The sequence below is a fragment of the Rhinolophus sinicus genome, chromosome 17, assembly GCF_057876585.1.
Source record: "Rhinolophus sinicus isolate RSI-liver-muscle chromosome 17, RSI-T2T, whole genome shotgun sequence".
Taxonomy (NCBI): Eukaryota; Metazoa; Chordata; class Mammalia; order Chiroptera; family Rhinolophidae; genus Rhinolophus; species Rhinolophus sinicus.
In genome coordinates, this window is record NC_142517.1 from 148,193,858 (window position 1) to 148,203,760 (window position 9,903).

Consider the following 9,903-nt stretch of genomic DNA (forward strand, 5'->3'; position numbering starts at 1 on the left):
TCAAATAAGATTGGGTGAAACTGTATCACAGGTTTCATGTTCCTTTTAGTCACCAGTTTTGTAATTTGATCAAAGTGTTGTTAAGTTTGACTGCTGTGTTTCAGTCTTCAAATTTGGAAGCTACCGTTATTAGCAGGAGGGAAAAAAAATGATTAGGCTATTCATAGTACTAGGAGATTGATTTCTCTAAGTGAAAGCCATAGGAACATAGACTTTTAAAAATAATAAGTATTCATTGCAAAATCATATACATTTAATAATATGCCTAGTTTCCATATTTATGGTCCTGTTCCACTAAGTTATCACTAAAATTTATGAATATGTCTACATAATGCAAGTATTTGTATTCTAGTTACAGAAAGGCAAAAAAAATGTTTATTTACAGCTTCCTGTTTATAGGAATTTGCCTTTTCTATATCAGACATTGCTACTTGCAATCTAATGAATGATGCATTTTTCACCCACACTAAGTTTCCTATAATCATCAAATTTCATAACTACTTCATATTATGCTGTATTGGAAAGCTTATTTTGAATACATGTTAAAGGAAATTAACTCAAGGAAAGACAAGCTCTTGATTTTCTTTTTTTTTTTGCCTTTTTTTTTTTTTTTTTTTTGCTTTTCAGTTAAGTACACACAAGAAATGTAATGAATGAATCAACAGTACATATTTTGATAAAAGCAATGTTAAGCATACAAAACACTGCACATTCAAGAAGAAAAAAAAAAACCTTGTATCTTTTCCTAACTCATAACATTGGAAATGAGATTCACAGTCTTGTTAGAATCAGACTATAATCATTCACATTGCTCTACTAATCAAAATCATATTTTTAAAAGAACAGCACTGAACCTTCGATGTTAAAGTTTTCTTTTGTTTTGTGTTTTATAAATGAAATTTTGCTCAGGAAGATCCTCAAAGGATGTGAAAGACCTAAGGCTTTGTTAGTCAAGAAGGTAAACTGGGGAGACACTTGTAGGTACTGTACGCAAGTTGGTCTCTTGATACCATTTGAATTGCAAGATACGACATTAAATACTTACACTAACTGAAAGTAAACTTACGGCATTCTTGTCAAACCCCAGGCAACAATTGCTGTGTGTGTCATGGAGGTGATGTGTTAGTCTCCAGGGAGAAGGTGCAAAGGAAAATGCACATAAAACTTCCACTCCAGAGGAAAAGCAGCCCTGACACCCTAGACAGAGAAACTTGCCCCTTTGTCCTCCCACCTGGAGGTACAGTTCTGTCCTGGCACGTGACAACAGGTGGAGATTAAAAACAGGAGAAATATCTGGGACATAAAAATGTCAAAGCCTTAGAGTCAGTTACAGTCTTAAAGAGAATAACATTTAAAGGGAAGCCACGTGACTAGCAACATCAGCTTTAAAGAAGGAAACAGTCATTAGCAACTTATTAGTTCTGAATTACAAAACTTTCAGCTAAATCTCTCCCTTAGACAAGTGTGAATAGACATTAGAACAGACTTTATGTAGCACTCATGTTTATCCCACAAAAAGTGGAAGCAAGCGCTTTTCAATCAAAGTTGTTGCCTTTTCTAACATTCAAAAAACAAATGGTAGTTCTTTTAGCAATATGATACTCGTAAATTTGAAAACTGACTCACCAAAGATAAGCTAAATCTTTTTATCTCATTTACTGAGTTTTATCTGGAGAACTGACATAGAAGATGGTATAAAGGGAAGATGACCGTAGTATCTAACCTCTATCTTATTCAGAGAACGCTGTTGTAATCTCTGATTCTATATATATTTAGGTATACGTTTTCATACAGTATACTTACCTCAAGGCCACGTAGATAACTCAGTTCAACTGGCAATTCCCTACTAGGGACCCTTTCACTCCTTTCAAAAATAAACGAATAGCGGACAATTTTAAAGGCTACTCAACTGATTTTAAAACCTCTATTCATTACGTCAGATTCTGGTACACAAATTCCTCAGCTTCTGAGAGCATAATAATTCCACAGAATTGTTATTCCTTATTTGCCAATCCAGGACTGTAGCAAATTTGAGATATTTGACACATATCAAATGTATTTTATCACATGTTTTTCTTTAAAAACTAAAAATCAAGTTATCTCATTTTTAATACAGCCCTCTTCTTAGGGACATAGCATATATAAAAACAGTAATAGACTAATTCATTATATTCTTTGCATAAATAACAACAAGTCATTCATCCCATAAGCAAACTTATAGACCCCAAATATAAACACCAAAAGGTGCATTTTAGTAAGGAAACATGCACTATTGGGGAAAAAAATGCAAGACAGACAGAGCAGTACACCATACATAAAATGTCAAACATGTCAAAACACTCATGAATACCAACATCTCCCACCACACCATGGCCAATTTTAAAGGTTATTTAGGGCTAACACATCTGCAAGTGCAGATTTTACAGCAGCAGGCTTTCTTTTTCTCAGATATATTAAAAATAAGCCACTGGTGTGTCTAATGTTTTTGATGGCGTTTCCACACACGTGGCCCATGCACATTCTCCCCAGTGCTGCGTAGAGCAGGACGATTACACAGAACACAGATGCTTAGCATCAAATAGACTTATTATGGAAGCTTGTTTTTAGCTGTATCAATTCAATATGCAGGGAAGATAATTAAGGAAAAGACCAAGAAAGCAAATGTAGCTATCTACATTCCTCAAAAATGAAAACCCCTGTTAGGGTCTCCATAATTCAACTTCCAGAACTTCAATTCAGAAAGGCACTTTCAGAACATTTCACAAGGCTTCCTTGTCCCTAAGTCACTGATTGTGAATTATTTCCGGATAGCTGCAGACAAGTAAGTTTTATAAAACAAGAAGCATAACACATGCAGAACACACTTATCCTATTCCCAGCCCTCAGATAAGAGAAGCTTAAATTAAATGTCAAAGACGAACAAAATCTATTGTATAAGCAAACAGCTGACCTAAATCCACCATATTTTGTTTGTCAAGTGTGTATATTCTAATAAATTTTGTAATATAATAAGACTATTTTTGCAACCCTTTGACCATGCCAAGTTAGATGCAGATAGTCTTCTGAAGAAATATTACTCTTGGTTTGACACTCCAAGCAAAATCTATTTATGCCATTTGGTAGACTGTGAGAGTAGCTTTTAAGAAAATGTTAATAACAGTTAAACATTGTAGACCACAAATACAAGGGAAGTAGAAAGAAAGAGTAAATGGCTCGTGTACAGCTGGTTTTTACAAAGTGGTCTGCTCGGGGCTGTGACTAAAGTGAACTTACTGATGTGCAATTTGGTTTTCCTGATAGGAAACCTAGAAACTGGCTAAAAATCAAATGATTAATATAAGGTAACTCAAACAGCTTGAGGAGGAAAAGCATTTTTCTTCTTTACTACCTTTAATGTGACTTTCTCAGTGACAAAAAACACATGCAGCAATCACTCCCATTTTTTTCTTGGGCAGTCAGCAAGTGACTCAAAACTCCACGCATTTTACTACAAAAAGTGATCTAAGACAAGTGTTCTTCTCTTTAAAAAGAGAGACGAGCACCATACTATGATCACAACCCCACTACGATTTCATGAGTCTGAATACACCTGAAACAACAACCTCAATTCTCAGCAGAAATCCATAGCCAGTTTCTGCAGAAATGGTGGAGGTACAGTCTGTCTGGGCCAAGTAGCTTAAAAGCAAGGCAGTTGGAATTGCATGCCCTGGTTCTGAGTTCAAATCCCGTTATCCCATCTACTCACAGGCCAAGACATTTAACAATACCTTTGATCCTCATCTCCTTTATAAAATGGAAGTAAATATTTGAACCTCACAAATTGAAGTTAAGAGGATTACATCAGATGAGATCTAGCCTTGCAACCTATGGTAGGTAGGTAGAGTTATTGCAATGGAGGAACCTCAGAAGCTGTGAAAGTTGGCCTTATATGCCACCTAAACCAAATCTTATGAGCCTACATCCTCCCTGTGTGGAGAATATAGCACTCCTTAGGAAACAAGCCTGCTTTCAAAGCCCATCAGCTGGAATGGGATGACAAGGCATGCACACTTCCATGCCGATGGTTTTGTTCCTTTTAATTCTTTTATGACATAACTTGAAATTTCTGTGCGGTCCCCATTAGCCCAAAGCTTTCCACACCTAAAGCCATCATCTCCTTACATAATCCTTCTACTACGGTGGCCTCCGCCATTCAACTTTCATCTCATACCTGCCCACCCACCCACTCCCAACATCTTTTATGTGCCCTTTTTATTTGCTCTCGTTTATCTCTTCTTTTTTCTTTAAACCCATCCACATTATTATTGGTGCCCTGGCATCCTGAATGTCTAGGGCATTTTATTCCTCTCTCCTTCCCATGCCCTCAGTTCTAGCACTCTGATTAAATAAATCCTCAAGTTCTCCCTCTTCTTTCATCTTCTCAGCCCCCGATCATCTGATCATTGACAGTATGGCCCATTATCTTTATCCATCCCTATCTCTTCCTATTTCCCTCAAAAGCTTTATGCGTCTTTCCTTGTGTTGGGCAATAGCATATAAATGAGAAGGCCTGGCATGTGGGGAGTAGACAATTGACATTCACTCCCCTCCCTTCTTTTTAGCTTCTCCAATGAATATCATCACTGTTCACTCTCTTTCCAGGTGCTAGGTTGCCAGAGGAAAGGGAAAGGGGGGTGGCTTTAGGAGCTGTCCCCTGGCTGGTACTCAGGCCTAGCAAGGGTCCAACCACATTAACAGGCCTGAGGATAAAGAGATGTAGAACCCAATGGGAGTTGGGAAGGTAGAGGAAGGAGATGGGGGGGAGAAAGAAATCAAACATGGAAAAGAGGGGACTGATCACAAAACCACAATGTTGAAATTCCCTTCCCTTATCATTGTTTCTCAGTACAGGCAGGCCCTCCCTCTCCTTCACTTCAGGCACAGACTGGTCCGTCAGCAGTGGCTCTCAAACTGTTTGACTGAGACCCACTCTCATAAATACATTTTATATTGTGGCCCAAGAAAAGTTTTAGCAAACAATGCTTAGATTTTTATACTTTTGCTACTCTGTGCAAAGCACTCATGATTTCCATTCTGTTATTCGTTCATTTCTTTGACAGAAATTTCCGATCGCAACCCATTGTATTGATTTTACAAACCACTAATGGGTCAGAACCCTCAGTTTGAAAAACACTGGCCAACTTGCAGCCTACTGATGGAGAGTCTTCCCTCTCACTATCCCGTACCCTTTTCAAAAGTTCAATTTCGCTTGAGAAAGTCAACACAATCCTCTCCTGCAAGCTTCCAGAGGCATAAAATCTTAGCAGACTCAGTCCCTCCGGAAGTCCCTCTAGTACCAGATGGAGGGCAGGCACTTCAGCCCCGCAACCAACCTCTACTGCCCCAGAGATGTCTCTAGAAGAAACTCAGGCACTGTATCTATTACGACAGGTGGCGCATATCCTGGAAATCCTAGTTTCTCTAAACATAACTTTCGAGAGAAATAAAGATATAGGAGTGAGAGAGATTAAATGGGGTTAGAAGAAACCCGAGGCAACGCGTGGAAGACGATTTCTCCAAGGAGCCGGGTCCCTGCTCGGCGCTTTGTCCAATGCGCTGAGCACGACAGACAGAGCTGGGCTAAGCCGAGAAGAGGGCAGCCAGGCGCCTGCAGTTGGCGTCTTCACCCGAGGAAAGAGCGCTCGCGGCGCAGCAGGATTAGAGGACTGGCGGCCCCTTGGCGTCACCCGGTGCAGCACTCATCTGGTCACACGACGAGTAGCTAGCCACATCTGGCGCACGGGACTAGGGCTCCTAACACGTGTGGCAAGGAGACCTGAAAGCGAGGCCGGGATGCGCACCTTCTCTCCTCGGAGCTTCGGAGTAGAGCACGTGGCAGGCATGGGTGTGTGGGCCCCTCTCCCGGCCCTTCCCGCTGTGCCGACGTGCCTCCAAATCCCGCCCTAGTGCTTCTACTCCTCCCCTTTGTGTGCCCCCACAGCTAGAAAATGCATTTTCCCCAGTGTGGTGTGGATGGACACTCCCCGCTCACAACTTGGGGAGACCCAAGACTGACCACTGATCGGTAGATGCAGGAGAAGGCAGTGGGGGCGCACGGGCGCACGTGCTAGCGCCCTGAGCGCCTGATGTGACCAAGCGCGAAGGGAACCTGTTGCGGCCTCTGGCCCTGTGAGATATAGAACAGCTGGGAAAGAAACGGAGCAGGTGGGGTGGGCAGGGCAGGAAACGGAGGAAACACAGTTAATCCGGGCGAGTTCGTCCTAGGCTCCCTTGGCAAAGTCTCCGGGTGCAACCTGAAGAGTAAAACTCTAAAGTCTCCAAGACGCAGTGAGCAGAGCACCAGCGCTTGCGTCTCCACATTCGCCGCAGCCGAACCACAAGGAGACACACATCCTCTCCAGCAATCCTGGGGCCTCGAAAATCAGACCCTGCAGAGAGGAGGGCATAGTGCGAAGGCGCGGGAAGAGGAGTAAGCGGCTAGAGCCATGTTCTCCGGAGTTTTCCGCCACAGTCGGTTGGGCCCGCAGCGCACTTCGCGGTCGGTGACTAGAAGTGCGGTTCTCCTTACGCCTCCGGCGCGGGGTGGAACCCTGCGTACCTGCTCCTGGACCGCTCCAGGAGGCGCCCTCGACCGAAGCGGGACTTTCTCTAAGGAAACACAGAATCAAAGTCGGAGGAAAGACCTTTCGGGCCCCAGCGGTCGTTTCCAGTCATGCTCAGGAAACATAATAAGGGAAAATGGCCTTAAATGACAGCCTCGCCATCCTAAATGGTTGTGTGTAATATCCAATTTGGGGTTTCCAGTGAAATTAAAAAGTAAAAATGAAAATCGGATTTTTTGTGTTGATTTTATTAAGAACGAATTACTAAAAAATGATGGCCCTGTTTAGAATTCATATCTTGCTTTACCAGTGAAGTCATCCAGTATCAACTAAACCTAAAAAAAAATGTAGCTGTGCGAAACGCGACGGCTCTGGTTGGAGTGCTGTCAGATAGATGCACGGATCTACGCAGACTGTTGCAACCGGGTGCGCTCATTTCTTTAGTCCTGGCTGAGACCTACGTGGAGGAAGGGCTGTCTGGATCCCCAACCCCATCCCTCCTTGTGGGACTCTACAACTGAGTCAAGTGCCGGCTCGCACGGTGTCCGGGTCGCCTAAATCACCGAGCAATTTCCAGGTGCGCCCACAAAGCGACGGTCCCTGTTCCTGAATAGTGGGGTCCGGTGGGAGGCATAAAAGCCTTAAAACCCTTTTGGAGGAGGATGTCTTGGAGATACTCCAAGATCTCTCTTCAGCTGTCAAAATAATACTTGGGGGGGGGGGAGTTTTTTTAAATCCGCAGGACTAGATACCCTCCTTTACCCTTCTGCCTTGGTAGAACCTGGTCTCCAATTTTGAGGTGGCTGCAGGCACACACTGCTTGGAGACAGGTGCCTTTCACTGAGAGAGACGAGGCAAGTCTGGGAGACCCCAGCCCTTACTCGCCGCAGCCACCTCCGCTCTGCCGCGCCGCGGATAAAAAAGGAAACGGACGTGTGTGCGGAGCTGGGCAGGATGCTGGCGGCGCGTAGATGCGCAACACGCGCTCTGACTAGAAGTGCCCTGGCGTCGGCACTGTGTACAGGGCCTGGCGGGTTGGAAATGGATCCTGTACTGGACAACTCTATGATCAAAATATGACAATGAAAGAAAACTTTTCCCTCACAGACCTGTTTGTATCTTAGAAGTATTCACCGCCGACGCCTTGGTTTAAGATAGTTAGATAATTGGGTCTACGTATTGACGCACTGACACCCGCAAAGCCAAGAGATTCTCAAGGCAAAGTGAAATTGAACCTTCAACTGACATTCTTAAGTTGACAAGAATGTTTCTCTTCGTCGGGCTCCTTACACGCTGCTAACCCGTGTCGCCGAAGACAGGATCCGTACTTTTAGTGGAGGGAGCACCCAAACTCTTTAGGGATGGAATAAAGCACCAAAAAGAAACACACAAGATAAGGTCATTGGGTGCGGCTGTCGTTTCAGGGTGCTATCAGCTCCCTGATCCACCGTCTTTCTCATTAAAATCAGGACCAGAGATTCAATCTCTCTCTCTCTCTCTCTCTCTCTGTCTCTCTCTCCCCACTCCCCCTCCTCCCCCAAAAAAGCGGAAGGTCAGAGAGAGGGCCGCCAGGGCACCTAGAGAGACCAGCGGTCACTTGCACATTGGAGAAGCGGAACCCAACAAGTAGCAGGCGATAGCTCAATTCACCAATGCTTTGAATTAAGGGCATCTCTCCATAAAGTCACGGTGTTCTAAACCATTCAAAGTGAGTCCAGACACCGTCAAGGCACCGTTGAAGACTTAAAATTAGACCTCTCAGAGCTGAGAAATGTATGGTCATGTATTCAGAACAATGATCATGTATTTTCAAAGGCTGGAACGATACATATTAACTGAAATTCTCACGAGGACTTGGGGAGAGGACTGAGATATGAAGCCCCCATTATAAAGTTTTAATCTCTTTCTGAAGTTCCATACAACGTCTGGCTTTTGCAATACAGTGTGTCTGTTGCTTTTCCTGGGCTTTGCTCGTAGAAAGACTAGGACAGGAAAAGTCCTCAGCTGCGCGGATCTCGGAAGATCCAGAGAGATGCATGCGAGGTTCTTTTCCTTCACAATCGGGATGAGCTGTTGGGAGTTGGAAAGCGACTCGGTAACTGTGAAGCAGAAAGAGCACTAACCACTTTGCAACTTAGGTATTACAATTTAATGTACGTGAAGGCGGTGCAGTCTGCACATGGGCATCCCTCCCTCCTTTCACCCCAAATTCTCGGGAGGCGCACTCCCGGACACCCCATTGGCCTCGGGTGATGAGCTGCAGCTTCCTTAAGGGAGAACCCGCAACAGAGTTCGTTTCTGGGTTCAACTCTCGGGGATTCTGAGTTGGAATGTAATTGTCTCGGGGCTGCAGACACCTGGGAGACGAGAGCTGACGGCTTTGCAGACTTCCAGCATTTCTAAAGAGCTTTCTCTTTCTCTCTGCTTATTGGTGTGCAGCTTTAGTTGGGCAGAAGTTGTGAAAATAAAAAAGGCAAGCCTCATCTTTTCGAAAAAGCCAGGGCATTGATCATTGCGCTTATTATTTAATCGTTTTTTATAGCCACTCACTTTCACCCCTCAAGGTTACCTGCAGAGAAACGCATCTCGTAAAAATAACCTAGATTACCACCGAGACCTGCCTTCTCTCCTTTTCCCCCGGATTCGCAAAACATGCCTTTTTTTTAAATGAGGGGGAAAGGCAAAGTAAAAAGAACCCCAGAACTCTCATGGCAATTTACTGTTCTAACTCTGCATTTTAAAAACAATAACACTGTAAATTTCAGTGACGGGAGGCGGTCGGTAATTCACCAGGGTCAGCGAAGACACGGTCCCCATATTCCGCTCCCTGTGAATTCATAGCTGTTCTGAGGCGAAATTCACTGGACCTCCACCGCCCAAGCACCAGGGCGCTGCGCGCAGCTCAGACCTTAAGCGGTTTCTACAGCGTTATGTTACTTTCTTGCTAAAAGTTGGTGCTGGGTGGAATCCTAGCAGCTGTAGTATAACTTATTTATACCAGATCCAGGACCTGACAAATGGATATTTTACTGTTTATCTGAGGAACTTTTAAAACAAAATATTATTCTAAAACTACAAATTGAACCTCATCACTATCCACCAAAGGAAGAAAAAAGTTGTAAGAAATGCGACTGAGTCCTGCTCCATACCAAAGAGCACCAACTCAAGGCCCAAAGGGCCTGAAAAGCTTGGGCCTTTCTTCAAGGCCCTTTACAACAGTATTAAATAGAGGAATTGGAAAATTCTGAGATTAAGTACAACACACTTCACAGTCCTGTTGACTTCCTGAGTCATAAAAAGG